Source organism: Sturnus vulgaris, unplaced genomic scaffold (assembly GCF_052056855.1).
Source record: "Sturnus vulgaris isolate bStuVul1 unplaced genomic scaffold, bStuVul1.hap1 Scaffold_796, whole genome shotgun sequence".
Lineage (NCBI taxonomy): Eukaryota > Metazoa > Chordata > Aves > Passeriformes > Sturnidae > Sturnus > Sturnus vulgaris.
This window is the reverse complement of record NW_028276693.1, coordinates 35,303-54,642: the sequence shown is the minus strand read 5'-3', so window position 1 is coordinate 54,642 and position 19,340 is coordinate 35,303. Positions and strand designations below refer to the sequence as shown.

The following is a 19,340-nucleotide window of genomic DNA, read 5'->3' as shown; positions in this document are numbered from 1 at the left end:
TCAGCTGAAATCCAGGTAACTCTGTCAAGTGCCCCCAGGGACATCGGCGGGGCTGGGGGATGAGGGTTTGAAACAGCAAATTCTTTGGAATATACACCTGTCCCTGTGCCGATGCTGCTGAGCTTCCTGCCACAGTATATCCCCACTCCATGAGGCGCTGTGAGGTTATGGCAGTGGGAATTGAGCAGGAATTCGGGGCTATGGGCATAATTCACGGGAGCTAGCAAAGCTGACAGCGAACCCCAAATCGGGGCACAGCACAGAGAACAATCTGTGTGCTGCCCTGTCAGCTCAAGCTCCTGGGCTGGGAAGTATTGGGAGTTAAATGTATGGAATTACACAAATCACAGCAACTGGCATCACCCAGAGGGACAATCCAAGGCCCAAACAATTCCTCCACAGTCCACTCTGGAAAAACACCCTGTGCCTGCCAGGAGCTCTGACCCTGCTTTTCCTACCAGCTCCTGAGCAGTGTCAGGGCCACCACGACGCCTTTAAAATCCAGATAAACCCCAAATCCTACACAGTGAATAATCCAAAGAAAGTACTGAATTGTTGTCATTAAAAGCTCAAAACTCATTAAGAATTCTATGACAACAGTGTAATGGACTCCCAGGAACCTCATGAATGCTCTCGGTTTCATTTTTGTGTATTTTTACTCCCTCATTTGGCAGCTTGTAAAACTTATCCTGGAATTCAGAGGTCAAGCAGGATCGACTTTGGATTGACCTTCACCTCTGTTCCCACTTTGTGCAAACACAACTCGTGCCCAGGTGGGTGAACTCATCACCTCAGCTTTTCACTCCAGAGTATCCCCTCCTTATTTCCCTGTAGATGAACTCAGATCCACTCCTCACCTCCACTGGTCATCCAAGCGTCCATTCTGTTCCCCACAGGCCCTGGTGGCCCCAGGGAGCTCCCTTGGCCTTTCTCCTGCCCCTCTGCAGCCCGAGGTCGCTACACAAACAGTTCTTGTGTCCCCTCTAAATGACCCCGGGTTTTCTGCTCAATGAATGGCATGACCCGTGCCCACTGCTCATGATTCACCCAACCAAAATCAAGAGCAAATGTTGCTTGGGCTTTAAGAACTTGAAATAACTCTGAAGCAAAAGAAATCACCTTTTTCTCCTGGTTTTTATTTTTATTTTTTCATTTAAGATGCTGGACTTGCCTCTGTGGATGTGTGCTGAGCTCTCACTGCAGGGGACTGTCAGGCCTGAATGGCTGTGAGTTCGTGTTCTTCTCAGTAGGGAATCAGAAATTATTCTTAGACCATAGAATTGTTTTCTGAAACCTTTCCCCTTTCCTCTTTGTGCCTTTGAATTTTTCAGCTGTTCCCTGTTGTCACTTCCCCTGCCTGACTTCTGTGCAGCTCCTAGCTGGGAAAAACTGGGAAAACTTAGGGGGTACAGAGGTGGAATTTTTGGCTGGATTTTTCTAACATTTCTAATTTTGCTGAACTTATTTCCCCAGTGAGAAGAGCACGAACTCACAGCCATGCAGGCCTGACAGTCACTGCGGGAAATCTGACACAGTATTAATAAGTAACCTTTCCTGAGAGCAGTCACCACCCCAGTCCTCCAGCCTTGTCAAATGTTTGCAATGAATGGACCCAAGTTCTAATCCTTAATCTAAATTTATGTCAGCTTTTGTTAGAAAGATACCGGACAGTAAATCATACAAGAGAATTTAAAAATTGCACAAAGAATAACAGGCCCAGACCAAACCCAACCGCCCCCATCAGTGCTCCACCCCAATTTTGGGAGAAACAGTGATACAGTTTATAAATACTCTCCTTCCACACTATTCAGTCCTTCACCGCACATCCCCAGAGAGGAGTCCCTCAGACCTTGCTCCCCTGAACACCAGGAGAGCTGGAGTTTCACCCAGATCCCACATTCCCATGGCAGTTAATCCCAGCAGGGAGGCAAAGAGGAACCCTGCATCCTCTGACATAGCCCACAGCACGGGCAGCACCAGGAGCCCTCCAGGCTCAGACCTCTGGTGCTGAAGCCTCTGGGCTTTGGCTGATCAAACACCACAGCTCTTGGCAAAGATGCCAGGAGAGTCGTGATTCTTCCTGTCCTGAAAGAGAGGAGGAAAAGAAAATTAAGTCGACTGCAGAAGGATTCCAGCTCTCAACTTCTGCTCTGATTCCTCACTCTGGGGTTTTATCCATGACAAGTGACACCAATTCAGAGTGCCCTTTTCCAGCATTTTTATTCCTAACTATTTCAGACATTAAAAGGATGCTCATTTCTCTTATTGTATTCTTTGCTTAATTTTATTAGAGGCATTTTCATCCCAGACCCCACTTGTCAGTTCTTCAATCCTTTAGCACTGGACTTGGCACAAAGGGATACCCGTGGTGCTGCATCACAAGAAATCCCAAAGAGAAACCCCTTCCAAACCTGACGGAGAAAGCTTTCAAGGCACTCCAGAACACAGACAGCTTTTCCTGCCTTGTCAGGCCACACCAATTCTGTCCCATCCACCTGAACTGTGCAGGTGAGGAAAAGGCTTTCCTTGCTCCTCGGGAATCACTGTCTGAGACCACAGATGTCCATCCTGGGCAGCACCTGGAAACAACGTGGGAAAGGCAAAATGAGAGTGTTTTCTATCAGAAAATTACTACTACTAATAAAAATAACAATCAGAACTTCTGGACAAATTTAGTAACATCACTTTGATATGAGAAATACAGGCCATGCCCATCCTTGTAGCCCAGGTGAAAACAGGAAGGAGAACTAGAGGAAAAGCAGAGTCCCTTATTTGATCTCTGGACACAAACTGAGGCCTTTTCCCTGTGAAACCAAACTCACCCTTCCAGGGTTCCTGAGATCAGCTACGAGGAGGCTTTTGGCACTCCAAGAGCAGCTGGGTCACAGCTGGATGCGGCTTGGGTCTGGGAGACACCGTGCTCCTTCTGGAATTATAGCACGCAAATGCCTGCTCCTGGCCCCAGGCCCGGAGATAAAATCTGTGGGGTTTTTCCCTGTGCAACATTGTTCACCCCTCCCAGGTTCCTGAGATCTGCACAGAGGAGGCTTTGGGCACCCCAAAGGCAGCCAGGGTTACAGGTGGGGGCAGCTTGGGGCTGGGAGAAATCCTCATCCATTTGGAATTTTATCAGGCAGAAACCTGGCTGGGTGCACAGGTCTCTGGACACGACCAGTGGCCCTTTCCCCTGTGAAACAAAACTCACCCTGCCAGGCTCCTGAGACCACTTAGGAGGAGGGGTTTGACTCTCCAAGAGCAGTCGCAACGAGAGATGCTCACACAGAAGGCCATGCAGAAGAGGAAACGAGCGCACCCGCAGCCCCCCAAGGCGCGCCCCAACGCCCCAGACCCGGCACCGCCAGCTCGGGCAGTCCCATAAAGCATCCCCCGCCTCCGCAGCGGCGGGACAGGCGGGGCCCGGGGTCCCGAGGAAACCGAGCGTGCCCGGAGGCGCGGCAGGACGGCAGCGCAGCGCCGCCTGGCGGCGGAGCAGGAGAGCAGCGCCGGGCCCCATGGCAGTATCGGTACCCGTGCGCCCCCTGCTGTCCGCGGCGATGCAGCGCCCGATGCCGAGTTCCACGCCCGTGCCGCCGAGGGAGAGGGGCACCGCTGGCTGGGGCCTCCCCGCCGACACGGACAGAAGCCGAAGCAGAAGCCCCGGTGCCATTGGCGGCCCCTACCCAGCGGGCCGGGCTCCGCACGGGCCCGCGGCCCCGCGCGGTATCGGGTCGTCCCGCTCCCGTCTTCGTCGCACCCGGCCCTGCTCCTGGCATGAAGCGCGTCACCGCCCCGCGCCGTCCCGCCCCCCGCGCGTCATCGCGTGCGTTCGGCGGCCCGCCCCGGGGGCGGTGCCGGGGGCGCTACCCGGGGCGGTGCCGGGGCAGTGCCGGGGGCGGCACCGGGGGCGGTGCCGGGGGCGTTCCCGGTCGCCGTGCCGGGGTAGCCCGGGGAGCGGTTCCGGGAGCGGTTCGGGGGGCGGTGCCGATTGCAGTCCCGGTCACTGTCCCCAGTCCCCGTCCCCAGTCCTGGTCCCGGTCCCAGTCCCCGGTTCCGGTCCCAGATCCTGGTCCCAGTCCCAGTTCCCCGTCCCGGAACCCGATCACGGTCCTGGTCCCAGTCCCCAATCCCGGTCCCGGTCCCTGTCTCCAGTCCCCGTCCCCGATCCCGGTTCCGGTCCCTGTCCCAGGTCCCCGTCCGCGATCCCGGTCCCTGTCCCATTTCCCCGTCCCGGTCCCCGATCCCAGTCCCGGTCCACGTCCCCGATCCCGATTTTTCCCCCCCTTTCACACTGATTTTTCCCCCGATTTATCAATGATTTTTTTCCCCATTTTTTTCCCATTTCTCACTGATATTTCCCCCCATTTTTCAGGGATTTTTTTCCCCCATTTCTCACTGATTTTTTTTTCCCATTCTTCATGGAGTTTTCCCCCCGTTTTTCACTGATTTTTCCCCATTTCTCACTGACTTTTCCCCCATTTTTCATGGATTTTTTCCAGATTTATCCCCATTTCCCACTGATTTTTCCCCATTTTTCATGGATTTTTCCCCCCCCCGTTTCTTACTTATGTTTTTCCCCGATTTCTCATTGATTCCCCCCCCCCCCCCCCCCCCCATTTCGCACTGATTTTTTACCCATTTTTCCCCATTTCTCACTGATTTCTTTCGCCATTTTTCATGGAATTTCCCCACCCATTTCTCACTGATTTTTCCCCCATTTCTCACGGATTTTTTCCCCACTTTCCCCCATTTCTCACTGATTTTTTCCCCCATTCTTCAGGGATTTTTTTCCCCATTTCTCACTGATTTTTTCCCCATTTCTCAATTAACTTTTCCCCACTTTTCCCCGTTGCTCACTGATTTGTTCTCCCATTTTTCATGGATTTTTTTCCCCATTTCTCACTGATTTTTCCCCCCCATTCTTCATGATTTACAGGATACTCTATCGTGAATGGAAAGCAATTAAAGGAAGGGGGGAGGTTACCAGCCACCTGGTCAGCTCAGACAGCAGAGCTGCACACGCTTGTGAGAGCCTGTGAATTATAGCAGGACAAGACATTAAATATATTTACTGATTCTAAATATGCATATGCGGTAATACATGCATTTGGAAAACTATGGGGAAAAAAAGAGGTTTATTAAGCTGCAGAAGAAAGAAGAAAATAATTGGTTTACAAGGGATGGCAAGCAGTGGATACCAAAAGCTCTAGCCTTACAATTGTTAAAACAACTTCATTAAAGGAGTCGTTCTGTGCCTTCTTTGGGGTGAGGAAAAAAGGCTGAGGGGGGCTCCGACGTGGTTTGGGGCACCCCAAGGTCCCTGGGAGAGGGAGCCGGGCTGCGCTGGAGGAGCAGGTGAGTCGGGCATGGCGGGGGGTCATGGTGGGTGCCAGAACATTGAGAGGGAGGGGTGGGTGTAGAATGCATGAAAAACAGAACCTTAAAAAATAGCTAAATATAGTCTAAAAGGAATGTTTTATTGGCTTGTGTTTGGATAGAGGTAGGGTTTTTTTATAGATACTGTAAATAGAAAAGATAAAGAATAAAAATATAGAAGCAAATATAAGAAACCAATATATAAATATATTACATTACATTATATTATGTTATGAAAATAGAAATATATAAATATTCAGACTTTAAAAGGAATGTTTTATTGGTTTTTATTTGGTTAGAGGAGGGTTTTTTGAAAATAATATAGGCAAAAATATACAAATATGCAAAAATAGATACTGACATAAAATTATTATAACTATATATGCATATATATATGTAAGTATAAATATATAGAAAAAATATAAATATAAAATACATGTATGTAGTATGTAATAGAAATAATTTATCGATTTTAATATGTTCTATTAAATAGTATGTTATAATAGAATGTAAATAGCATCTAGTATATTAATATACTAGTAAAAACTACATGAAATAGTATATAAATATAGAATACACAATATAGACATATAAATCTACAGATATAAATATGAAAACTAAATAGAAAAATATATTCAAATAGAATTTAAAATAATCGAGTTTTTTGTTTCTATTTGGTTAGAGGCAGAGCTTTTAAAGAAATAATATTAAAAACTATGAACCTCCAAATATAGATGGATATAGATAAAATAGAAATAACATTAGTAATATAAATCTATGTATATAATGAATAATAAAATAATATTGTATATATGATAAATAGAATAGCAATTAAATTGAATATATGAAATATGTCTAGATTATGACTAGAAATTAAATATTAAAAAATAGATGATTTATATATATAAAAGGTTTTTTTTTCATTTGGTCAGAGGCAGGGCATTTTTAGTTTGGGTCGGGGTTTTTTTGGGGCGTTCATTGAGAGGATTTTATGACGGGTGGGGACTCTGGTGCTTGGAACTCTCTCCCTTCTCTGTCTGTCCCTGACAGGGCGGCAGTGCCGGGCTGAGTTGGGCGGCAGTGCTGCCGCCGTGTGGACACAGGCGGGTACTGCACCGTGCCCCTCTCAGGATGGCGGAAGGGCCCGCGGGCCGGGACCCAGCCGTGCGGCAGCGCTCAAGATGGCGGCCTCTCTAGGACCCCGGCGGATAGGCGTTTACATAAAACGCCTGTCCGCGCTCGCCGGCGCCCTCACGCCCGCGGCACCGGGGACCGCGCGGCCGTTGTCGGCACGCTCTGACACGTCCGGGAAAATTGTCGGCGAGCGGATCGGCGTCGGCGATGTAATCAGGCATCTTATGCCTACACACCGGGGTCCTGATTTTTTCCCGCCCTTTCTGCCGCCATTTTTGGCAGGTCAGCCGGGGTGCCGCCCGAGGCGCCATTTTGAGAGTGCGGACACACTCAAGATGGCGGCCTCTCTAGGACCCCGGCGGATAGGCGTTTACATAAAACGCCTGTCCGCGCCCGCCGGCGCCCTCACGCCCGCGGCACCGCGGACCGCGCGGCCGTTGTCGGCACGCTCTGAAACATCCGGGAAAATTGTCGGCGAGCGGATCGGCGTCGGCGATGTAATCAGGCATCTTATGCCTACACACCGGGGTCCTGATTTTTTCCCGCCCTTTCTGCCGCCATTTTTGGCAGGTCAGCCGGGGTGCCGCCCGAGGCGCCATTTTGAGAGTGCGGACACACTCAAGATGGCGGCCTCTCTAGGACCCCGGCGGATAGGCGTTTACATAAAACGCCTGCCCGCGCCCGCCGGCGCCCTCACGCCCGCGGCACCGCGGACCGCGCGGCCGTTGTCGGCACGCTCTGAAACATCCGGGAAAATTGTCGGCGAGCGGATCGGCGTCGGCGATGTAATCAGGCATCTTATGCCTACACACCGGGGTCCTGATTTTTTCCCGCCCTTTCTGCCGCCATTTTTGGCAGGTCAGGCGGGGTGCCGCCCGAGGCGCCATTTTGAGAGTGCGGACACACTCAAGATGGCGGCCTCTCTAGGACCCCGGCGGATAGGCGTTTACATAAAACGCCTGCCCGCGCCCGCCGGCGCCCTCACGCCCGCGGCACCGCGGACCGCGCGGCCGTTGTCGGCACGCTCTGAAACATCCGGGAAAATTGTCGGCGAGCGGATCGGCGTCGGCGATGTAATCAGGCATCTTATGCCTACACACTGGGGTCCTGATTTTTTCCCGCCCTTTCTGCCGCCATTTTTGGCAGGTCAGCCGGGGTGCCGCCCGAGGCGCCATTTTGAGAGTCCCGACACGCTCAAGATGGCGGCCTCTCTAGGACCCCGGCGGATAGGCGTTTACATAAAACGCCTGCCCGCGTTCGCCGGCATAAAAATAAATATGCATAAATATAAACATAGACATAAACATGCACAAACGTTAACCTGCATAGATATAAACATAAACATAAACATAAACATAAACATAAACATAAACATAAACATAAACATAAACATAAACATAAACATGCAAAACAATAATAATAAATATAAATATAAATAGAAATAGAAATACAAACATTAATAAAATCAGTGAGAAAGGGGGTAAAATCAGTGAGAAATGGGGGGGAAAAACCATGAAAAATGATGGAAAAATCAGAGAGAAATGGGGGAAAAATCGGTGAGGAATGGGGAAAAAGATCAACGAAAAATTGGGAAAAATCAGTCAGAAGTGGGGGATAAAAATCAGTGAGAAATGGGGGGAAAAGTCGGTGAGAAATGGGGAAAAAATCAGTGATTAATGGGCGGGAAAATGCATGAAAAATGGGGGGAATAATTCAGAGAGAAATGGGGGCAAATATCAGTGAGAAATGGGGGGGAAAATCAGGAAATATCCATGAAAATTGGGGGAAACATCCATGAAAAATGGCGGAAAAAATCAATGAAAAATGGCGGAAAAAATCAGTGAGAAATGGGGAAAAATGGGGAAAAAGGAGTGATAAATGGGGGAAAAAATCAGTGAGAAATGGGGAAAAATGGGGAAAAAATCCACGAAAAATGGGGGGAAAAATCCATGAAAAATCAACGGAAAAATCAGTGAGAAATGGGGAAAACATCATGGTGAAATGGGGCAAAAATCAGAGAGAAATGGGGAAAAATCATTGAAAAATGGGGGATAAAAATCAGTGAGAAATGGGGGGAAAATGGGGAAAAACATCAGTGAGAAATGGGGAAAAAAATCTTTGGTAAATTGGGGCAAAAATCATTGAGAAATGGGGAAAATAATCAGTGAGAAATGGGGAAAATTTGGGAAAAATCCAGGAAAATTGCGGCTTGAAAAATTGGGGAAAAAATCCGAGAGAAAATCCCCGGGAATCCCCGGGAAAAACCCCCCGGAATCCCCGAGAAAATCCCCCGGAATTCCCCGGGAAAATCCCCCCGGAATCCCCTGGAAAATCCCCCTGAATTCCCCGAGAAACTCATCCCGGAATCCCCGTGATAATCCGTCCGCTATCCCCGAGAAAATCCCCCAGGAATCCCCCAGAAAATCTCCCCGAAATCCCCGGGATAATCTCCCCGGAATCCCCGAGAAAATCCCTCGGAATTCCCCGGGAAAATCCTCCCGGAATCCAAGAGAAAATCCTCCCGGAATCCACGAGAAAATCCGCCCGGAATCCCCGGGAAAATCCTCCAGAAATCCCCGAGAAAATCCCCCGGAGTCCCCGGGAAAATCAACCCGGAATCGCCGGGAAAATCCCCCCAGAATCCCCGAGAAAATCCCCCGGAATTCCCCTAGAAAATCCCCCCGGACTCCCCGAGAAATTTCCCCCGGAATCCCCAGGAAAATAGCCCCCGGAATCCGCGAGAAAATCCCCCCGGAATCCACGCGAAAATCCCCCAGAAATCCCTGTGAAAGCCCCCCCGGAATCCCCAAGAAAATCTCCCCGGAATCCCCGAGAAAATTCGCCCGTAATACTCGGGAAAATATGCCCGGAATCCCCTGGAAAAACCCCCCGGAATCCCCTGGATAATCCCCCCGGAATCCCCGATAAAATCCCCCTGGAATCTCCAGGAAAATGCCCCGGGAATACGCGAGAAAATCCCCCCGGAATCCCCTGGAAAATCCCCCCTGAATCCCCGAGAAAAACCCCCCTGAATCCCCGAGAAAATCCCCCCGGATTCCCCTGAAAATCCCTCGGAATCCCCGGGCAAATCTCCCCGGACTCCCCGAGAAAATCCCCCCGGAATTCCCCGGGAAAATCCCCCCGGAATCCCCGAGAAAATCCCCTAGAATTCCCCGGGATAATCCCCCCGGAATCCCCGAGAAAATCCCCCCGCAATCGCCGAGAAAATCCCCCCGGAATCATCCCCTGGAATTCCCCGGGAAAATCATCCCGGAATCCCCGAGAATATCCCCCCGGTATCGCCGAGAAAACCCCCCCGGAATCCCCGGGAAAATCCCTCCGGACTCCCCGAAAAAATCCCCCGGAATCCCCGAGAAAATCCCCCGGAATTTCCCGGGAAAATCACCCCGGAATCCCCGAGAAAATTCTCCCGAAATACTCGGCAAAATCCCCCAGGAATCCACGGAAAATTCCCCGGAATCCAGGAGAAAATACCCCGGAATCCCCATGAAAATCCCCCCGGAATCTCCGAGAAAATCCCCCGGAATCCCCGCGAATATCCCCCCGGAATTCCCGGGAAAATCCCCATGAATTCCCCGGGAAAATAATCTCGGAATCCCCGAGAAAATCTCCCCGGAATCACCGAGATAATGGCCCCGGAATACCCGAGAACATCCCCCGGAATTGCCCGAGAAAATCATCCCGTAATCCCCGAGGAAATCCCCCCGGAACACTCGGGAAAATCCCCCCGGAATTCCTCGTAAAATCACCCCGGATACCCCGGGAAAATCCCTCCGGACTCCCCGAAAAATTCCCCCCGGAATACTCGGGAAAATCCCCCCGGAATCCCCGAGAAAATCCACCCGGAATCCCCTGGAAAATCCACCGGGAATTCCCCGGGAAATTCCTCGCTGAAACCCCTGGAAAATCCCCCCGGAATCCCGGAGAAAATCCCCCCGGAATTCCCCGGGAATATCCCCTCGGAATCCCCGGGAAAATCCCCCCGGACTCCCCGAAAAAATCCCCCCGGAATACTCGGGAAAATCCCCCCGGAATACTCGGGAAAATCCTCCCGGAATTCCCGAGAAAATCCCCCGGAATTCCCTGAGAAAATCGCCCCGGAATCCCAGTGAAAATCCCCCCGGAATCCCCGGGAAAATCCCCCAGGAATCCCCTGGAAAATCCCCCAGGTATCCCCGATAAAATCCCCCTGGAATCCCCTGGAAAATCCCCCTGGAATCGCGGGGAAAAAGCCCCCCGCATTTCCCGGGAAAAATCCCCCCGGAATCCCCGATAAAATCTCCCCGGAATCCCTGAGAAAATCCCCCCGGAATCCGCGAGAAAATATGCCCAGAATCCCCGATAAAATCCCCCCGGAATCCCCGGGAATATCCCCCAGGAATCCCCGATAAAATCCCCCCGGAATCCCCCAGAAATTCCCCCCGGAATCCCCGACAAAATCCCCCCGGAATTCCCGACAAAATCCTCCCGGAATCCCCGGAAAATCCCCCCGGAATCCCCGGAAAATCCCCGCGGAATTCCGGTCCATTTCTGTAGGAGAATAGTTTGTAAGGATAGTGCAGAAGGCACTAGTTGCCAACGAGTTACAGCTGTAGTGATTAGCAAGGAGTGGAAACAGCCTTGCCTGCCCAGTGAGGCTGGTTGTTATAAAAGCGTGGGTCAGCTGGCTGCCAGTTTCACTAAGCACAGCTCCAGCTGGAGGTGCAGAGCCTGCTGCAGTGTGGGCTGGAGCCTGCTGGCTGTGCTGCGAGGAGGAAGGGACACGTGGCCGTGCAAGGGATGGACAAGGTGAGAGGATGCTGTGTGTGGGACAGACAGGCTCAGGTGGCTGGGGAAGGGACAGGCTGGGGTTTAGCCAGTCGTACAGAGGAGAGGAGGAGTCGGTGCTGTGTGGAGCTGCCTGTGAGAAAAGGAGTCAGAGTTGCCTCAAAGAAATCTGTGGAGAGAAGGCATGAAAAGTGTGTAATGAAAGACTAATGTTGGTGCCTGTCATGTCTGTCTTGATATAATTGCTACACGTTTTCTCGGAATGCTTGAATTTAGACATAAAATGAAAACTTTATTGTAAGAAAGGAATGCATTTCTCACCAAAGTGGTGTAGGGTGGGGGATCACAACTCACAGATGGCCTGGAAGCGGAACGGCCACAGGGGTTACTGTAACTGGGCCTCCAGTACCAAAGCCCCAGTGGGTTTAAAGGCTAGAGCTGGGCTGGGATTAGCACGGGCTCTGCAGCTGGGCTCATGCACAGGTCTGTCAGCACTCCTACCCGAGGACAGTCCCTCACCTAGGGAGAGGTTCTAGGCCTGGAGATGAGGCTGAGTTTGGGAAGGGTGCTGAGGACATGGTTAGGGAGGGATGTAAATGCATATCAAAAGACTTAATTTTGAGGGGTGGCAAGCATTAGCTATAAAACAGTAAGTATTTACAGCTAAAGGCTGGAGGTGGGGGCTGTCTGAGGAGGACAGGACTGTTTAAGGCTGAAGTTGGAAGAGAAACCTTGGTGAAGCTTTTGCGTTAGAAACGGCCTCACCTGCCAAATCAGATTTTTGTCTTCAGGATTGCATGAGTGAGGATGCCACAGCCAAGGAAAAGGTTCAGGTTTGGGAGGCAAAGGCGAGTTAGGCAGGGCTGCAGGGCTGGGGCTTGGCTGTTTCCATACTGCTCAGGGCAGCAAAGGGTAGCTGGCTCACTGGGCCTTGGATCTAGAACTCTTTCTGGAACAAGGTGGAGAGCTGAGGTTCATGCAAGGAAGGGGCCAGGAATTCTTTGTCTGACTGGAAAATGCCAGAGGGGCAGTGTGTGACTCGGATAGGATGATATGTTCGTCTGGCGAGAGTCACAAAAGAATATTTTGGTTTACTGATAACTGGGCAGCTCAGAAGTTACTACTTGACTTAGTTGCTGCTCCCATCTGTTGCACACATAAACAGAGCAAAGCAGACGAATTCTCTCGGAGCCTGAGGTCTTTGACTGGCCCTCCAAAAATGCTGCCCGCTAAAAAACAGACGTGGGGGAGGAAAGTTGTCAGATACAATAGAGCAAGAAAAGGCCACGGGCTTCAAAGTGCCCTCCAGCAGACCATGGAAGTGACGTGTCTGGAAGTGAAACCAGCAGTCTGCTTCCCCAGCCTCCTGGAAGCCTCTAACAGCTACACAGGCAGTGAGGGGAGAGAACAATTCAACCTAAAAATAATTTTCAGTAGCGTTCTGCACTGCTGTTAAAAATACTGCAACCAGGGAATGTGGTGTGGTGATAACTATTAGGCCTGTAAGTCTGGTAACTGGGGCTTTTAGCTCAAACATCTCGGTATGGCTACTTTGAGCCTTGTAAAAGCTGCGTTAAGTCCAATTTCTTGGGTAGTTCTACTAGCTCTAGCCTTGCTTTTCATCCCCTCAGTAACAAAGCAACTCCCTCTCGAGAATGTTATTTACTTTCCATATGATGTGCCTACCAATTTCTGGAATTGCAAATGTCTTTGGATACATGCGTAAATTTAAGTTTCAAGAAAGCTGTCAAGCTAAAACAAAGGCTTGCCATAATGCAGAAGAAAATGTTTTATGGAAGAACTGAGAGGTCCCTACCTGGGCATAGAATTTGCTATACGAAGGTGTGTTCCAAACGGATCTGCCATCTAAACAAGCAGAAAAATAGTTGGAATGTAGTGAGTTCAATTGAACTATTGCTAGAAATAGGAATTATTAGCAGAGCTTGGAGCATGATATCACTAGCAGCAGTAAGACGCTTTTAGCTTGCTTCTCATCAATTACTTGTAAAAAGCATTTGTACCTAGTGTGTAGCAATTAATATTTCCCCATTTTCTTCCCCCCCGCCCCCCAGTCTCAGGTACTCCTTTTATTTTACCCTTTTCTGTCTTGTAACATCACCTTCCTTTATTTTATTCTATCTTCTGTTCTCAGAACATCGCAGCATCCTCTGTCAATGTGAAAGCATTTGTTCATCCTGTCTTGGAATGGCTGTCAATGTTGCCCTCTTCTGGATCACTTTTTTTTTTTTTTTTTTTTTTAACAATATGTTGCTAAATGTCAGGAAAATTAATCCACAAACACCAGCGGTTTATGTCCAAAAAGGAAACAGAGGAGTCCTTTTTGCTTTATTCGAATAAAGGGAGAGGCCATGGGACATTCCCCTGGGATCTCTCAAATTTTTGGAGGACGCAGCCTCCTTTTTATCCTATTTTCCCGGCCGCATTTCCCTCTCTCTTTTCCCATTGGCTGAGGTACTTGAGAGGCACAGACTTCCCGGAACGCCTGATACCTGAAATTCCCCTCTAATGTATAACCCTCCCTTTTAATTTTTAATTCTTATAGAATTCATAGCTTCCCCCCGTTGCTTCTTTCATCTTTCGATATCCAATTTCATTTATCAGCAGCCCTGCAGTTTGTTTGTAAAGGCAACTATCTCTTTCCATTCATCAATCAGTGGAATCCATCCCATTGTTTCTTTTATCTCTCAGTGCTAGCCTTATCTACAGGCTGATCCACAGCTCATTTGTAAAGACAAATTCAACATTCCTCTCAGCTAATAAATGAGAAGTTAGCTGAAAAAAGTAAAAACTGGATTTTTTTTCCGGTGTGTGTCGGACAATACAGTGGAGAGAATTTGCGGGAGGATGATCGAGGATATCCTATTATAATATCGTTCTCGGACATTTTACTATTTTAGATCATCAGTTGTATTCTGAAAGAAATCTATTTTAATGATATGTGTACGTTTGCACGAAGTTATAGTTAAATATAGCTTGCGGCTGGGCTCTTTAATGAATAGGGGTATTTTTGGTTTTAATTCAATATTTTATGCTTGTGGTGTGTAGTGTGCTGATTTATTTTTTAATGTTATTTACTACGTGCGCTTTTGTTTTTGAGTGAAGGTAACTTTCTGGATGGCTTTGTATTTGAGGCAGAATGAATTGAAGTAGGTTTTTAAAACTGATTTTTCATATGTACGATGGGGAGTTTAGTAGGGGCAGCTCTGATGGTGGGGGCTTGGTTGTTAATTTTATCAGACGGCTTTTGTTAGATACAGCTTTTAATTCTGGAAAGTTTTTTTTTCTAATGTCGTGCTTTGAAGGTGGTTTTCGAGGATGTATGGTATAGCTTTATTTTGTTTGTAGATGGTGTATGATAAGGGCTATGGTCTATTTATCTAATGCCATGTTTTTTCATTCAGGTGTTGATAAGGGAGTTCTTGAATGGCGTTTTGTGTTGTTTTTGTTTTTGGTGGGGCGTTGTTTTTAAAGGATACCTTGATAAGGTTTGCCGATGGCGTTCTAGCCTGTAGCATAAGGCATAGGGTAGTTTTTGAATTATTTTGTGGTGGCTTTGATTCTTGCCAGTATGTAGTGTTTGTTTGAGGTAATGCTGTGTAGCTAATTTCTGTTTTCTTATTAATATTAGAATTGGAGTGTTGTAGTATATGGGCTGTTATTATATCCTAGGGGTTCTATTTATTTGGTTTGATTGTTTTCTAGTTATGGATAATTTTTCTCAAAAAACCATTTTCAGGATTTCAGGCGTGACACAAAAGAACGCTCAGATTGCTGGAAGGGAAACGTGTGCCCAGATTGTCTCGAAGCAGTGCTGCTGTCGGTTCTCGTTCAGTTGTGTCTTCTGAAAATGAGACTGTTGTATTCATTGCGCTGTGCTAAACACTTGTCATTCTCCCAATGCCAGGAAACAGATGAAGCTTGAAGAAAGAGGAAGGAATTTGGAAGCGTACAAACAAGCTGAGAAGAGGTTCAGAGATCAGGGTGCTCACTGGCAGCAGGGGCTGGGGTTAGGGCTGAGCAGGAGCAAAGCCGGAGCACATCAACCTCACCTCGTGTTTTCTCGGGGGCTTTATGGCCCTGGCAAGAGAGAGATGTTCACTGATGAGTCCCAGGCCGAGCCGTGAGCACAGCATGTTGTGTTGGAGCTGGGGGTTTTTTTTGAGACGTTCAGCAGCCACACTCTCTAGTCAAGAGTCCTGAGGTTTGTTGCTGCTCCACTTTCATCCTCATATCCAGCTTCCAGCCCTTTTCTTCTCTCTGTCCAGTGTGTCTTTTGTGTTCCTTTCTTGTCCTGTGTGCTCCCCATCCCATTCCCGTTCCCTACGGAGGGGGAGGGTGTGGAGACTGGGGGCTCCGACGTGGTTTGGGGCACCCCAAGGTCCCTGGGAAAGGGAGCCGGGCTGCGCTGGAGGAGCAGGTGAGTCGGGCATGGGGGGGGGGGGGGGGGGGGGGGTCATGGTGGGTGCCAGAACATTGAGAGGGAGGGGTGGGTGTAGAATGCATGAAAAACAGAATCATAAAAAATACCTAAATATAGTCTAAAAGGAATGTTTAAATGCTTTTTATTTGGGTAGAGGCACGGTTTTTATAGCTAATATAAAAATAAAATATAAAGAATAGAAATAGATTGGTATACATGTAAAATATAATGAAATATAAGTAGCAAATATCTATGAAAAATCTAGTGTATAACAGAAATAATGCAAATATAAGAATATGTATAAATATAAAATAGAGCTATGAGAATGGTAATAAGAATGGGGTAAAACATCAGTGAGAAATGGAAAAAAACCACATGAAAAATGGTGGGAAAATCAGTGAGAAATGGAGAAAAATCAGTGAAAAACGGGGGGGGGAATCTTTGAAAAATGGGGAAAAAAATCCGTGAGAAATGGGGGAAAAAAAATCCATGAAAAATGGGGGAATAAATCAGTGAGAAACGGGGAAAAGTGGGGGAAAAAATAATTGAGAAATGGGGAAAAAATCAGTGAGAAATGGGGGAAAAAATCCGTGACGAATGGCGGGAAAAGTCATTAAGAAATGGGGGAAAAATCAGTGAGAAACAGGGAAAAAAATCAATGAGAAATGGGGGAAAATTTGGGACAAAATCAGCGAGAAATGGGGGAAAAAGCAGTGGTAAATGGGGGAAAAGTCGATGAAAAATGGGGGAATATTCAGTGAGAAATGGGGGGGCGGGGGGGGGAAATCAGTGAGAAATGGGGAAAAAATCCATGGAAAACAGGCAAACAATCCATGGGCAATGGCGGGAACAGAGCGAGCTGTTGTCGCTCGTGCTGTGGTGGCCGATGCTGTGGGGAAAAAATAAGTGAAAAATGGGGGCAATAATCAGTGATAAATGGGGAGAAAATCAGTGATTAATGGGCGGAAAAATGCATGAAAAATGGAAGGAAAAATTCAGAGAGAAATGGGGGCAAATATCAGTGATAAATGGGGAAAAAAATCAGTGATTAATGGGGGGAAAAATGCATGGAAAATGGGGGGAAAATTCAGAGAGAAATGGGGGCAAAAATCAGTGAGCAATGGGGGGGAAAATCGGGAAATATCCATGGAAAAATGGGGGGAAAAAATCAGTAAGAAATGGGGGAAAAAATCAGTGAGAAATGGGGGAAACATCATGGTGAAATGGGGAAAAAAAATCTTTGATAATATGGGAAACAAATCATTGAGAAATGGGGGAAAAAAATCAGTGAGAAATGGGGAAAATATGGGAAAAAATCCACGAAAATTGCGGGAAAAAATGCATGAAAAATTGGGGAAAAATCAGTAAGAAATGGGGGAAAAAATCCATGAAAAATGGCGGGAAAAATCAGATCGGCGATCGATAGCTAATGCGTGCCTATGGATTAGATCGGCGATCGATTGATCACGACTACCGATCGATTATATCGGCGCTCGATTGCTAATGCCTGCCGATCGATTAGATCGGCGATCGATTGATCGCGCCTGCCGATCGATTAGATCGGCGATCGATTGATCGCGCCTGCCGATCGATTATATCGGCGCTCGATTGCTAATGCCTGCCGATCGATTAGATCGGCGATCGATTGATCGCGCCTGCCGATCGATTAGATCGGCGATCGATTGGTAATGCCTGCCGATCGATTAGATCGGCGCTCGATTGCTAATGCCTGCCGATCGATTAGATCGGCGATCGATTGATCGCGCCTGCCGATCGATTAGATCGGCGATCGATTGATCGCGCCTGCCGATCGATTAGATCGGCGATCGATTGGTAATGCCTGCCGATCGATTAGATCGGCGCTCGATTGCTAATGCCTGCCGATCGATTAGATCGGCGATCGATTGATCGCGCCTGCCGATCGATTAGATCGGCGATCGATTGATCGCGCCCGCCGATCGATTAGATCGGCGATCGATTGCTAATGCCTGCCGATCGATTAGATCGGCGATCGATTGATCGCGCCTGCCGATCGATTAGATCGGCGATCGATTGCTAATGCCTGCCGATCGATTAGATCGGCGATCGATTGATCGAGCCTGCCGATCGATTAGATCGGCGCTCGATTGATGGCGCCTGCCGATCGATTAGATCGGCGATCGATTGCTAATGCCTGCCGATCGATTAGATCGGCGATCGATTGGTAATGCCTGCCGATCGATTAGATCGGCGCTCGATTGCTAATGCCTGCCGATCGATTAGATCGGCGATCGATTGATCGCGCCTGCCGATCGATTAGATCGGCGATCGATTGATCGCGCCTGCCGATCGATTAGATCGGCGCTCGATTGCTAATGCCTGCCGATCGATTAGATCGGCGATCGATTGATCGCGCCTGCCGATCGATTAGATCGGCGATCGATTGATCGCGCCTGCCGATCGATTAGATCGGCGCTCGATTGCTAATGCCTGCCGATCGATTAGATCGGCGATCGATTGATCGCGCCTGCCGATCGATTAGATCGGCGATCGATTGCTAATGCCTGCCGATCGATTAGATCGGCGCTCGATTGCTAATGCCTGCCGATCGATTAGATCGGCGATCGATTGATCGCGCCTGCCGATCGATTAGATCGGCGATCGCTTTCCAATGCCTGCCGATCGATTGCTAATGCACACTATTTGCACACTCCTTGCACACCCTTTGCACTCGTACAGAGGCAGGAGGTTTCTCAGTTCTGGTCGGGGTTTTTTGGGGCGTTCATTCCGGGGGATTTCCTCAAGGATTGGGACACTCCTTGATTCCATCCCTTGCCTGTCTCCCAAGCGCCACCCTGTGGGCAGAGCGCGGTACTGCGCGCCTGCCTCTCCCAAGATGGCGGCTCGGGTGTCGCTCCCCGACCTTCTAACTCTGGCTGCAAAAGGAGGGGGGCACAGCAAGGAGCCCGCTCGCTCTAGTGGGATGCCTGCGCACGACGCCGACACCGATCCCACGGGTGCGATTTTCGGCGGCGTTTCCAATCGTGCGGACATCTCCTTCAGCCCGCTTCGGCCCGGGGAAGAGGGGCGGGGCCGCCAGCGATGGTCCCGGCGCAGCCCGGGCAGGCTCGGGGCGGAGCCGGGGCTTGGCGAGGCGGGGCACGGAGGTCCCGGGGACGGGACCGGGCGGGGCCGGGGCGGTGCTTTAGGGGCGGTCCCCAGTGGTCCCGGGCGGCACCGGGGGCGGGGCCGGGTGATCCCGGAGCGGTACCGAGCTGTGCTGGGGACGGTGCTGCAGGGGCGGTGCCGGGCCCGCCTCAGGGTGATTGAATGCCCAGAAATCGCCTCCTCTGCCCCGTGCTCACACTGAGCTGCGGGCTGCAGCGTGCTGTCGGAGCTCCGCACACAGCACGGATTTGGGCTTCCCCTCCTCTCAAACCCTCTCCCCCTTCTTCCTCCTCCTCCTCTTCCTCTTTGTCCTCTGTCACTGCTGAGGCTCTGGAAAGAACTGAAATTCTGCAGGGAGAGATGTCCTCTCGTGGCCCCAGGGACTGCCTCGGCACGGGCCACGAGCGCCTCCGGCCCCTGCCTTCTCCTGCTTGAAAAGATCACCTGGAGCCCGAGC

At 49.4% G+C, this 19,340-nt stretch overlaps 1 long non-coding RNA gene across 1 annotated transcript; it reads right to left on the bottom strand.

Moving 5' to 3' along the window:
- Nucleotides 1-1,115: 1,115 nt before the first annotated feature.
- On the bottom strand, nt 1,116-3,850 carry LOC148217502 (uncharacterized). Its single transcript, XR_015801035.1, has 2 exons — nt 3,681-3,850; nt 1,116-2,579 (listed from the first exon to the last, which is right to left on the bottom strand). It is a non-coding gene; the product is annotated as an uncharacterized LOC148217502 (long non-coding RNA).
- Nucleotides 3,851-19,340: the final 15,490 nt, after the last annotated feature.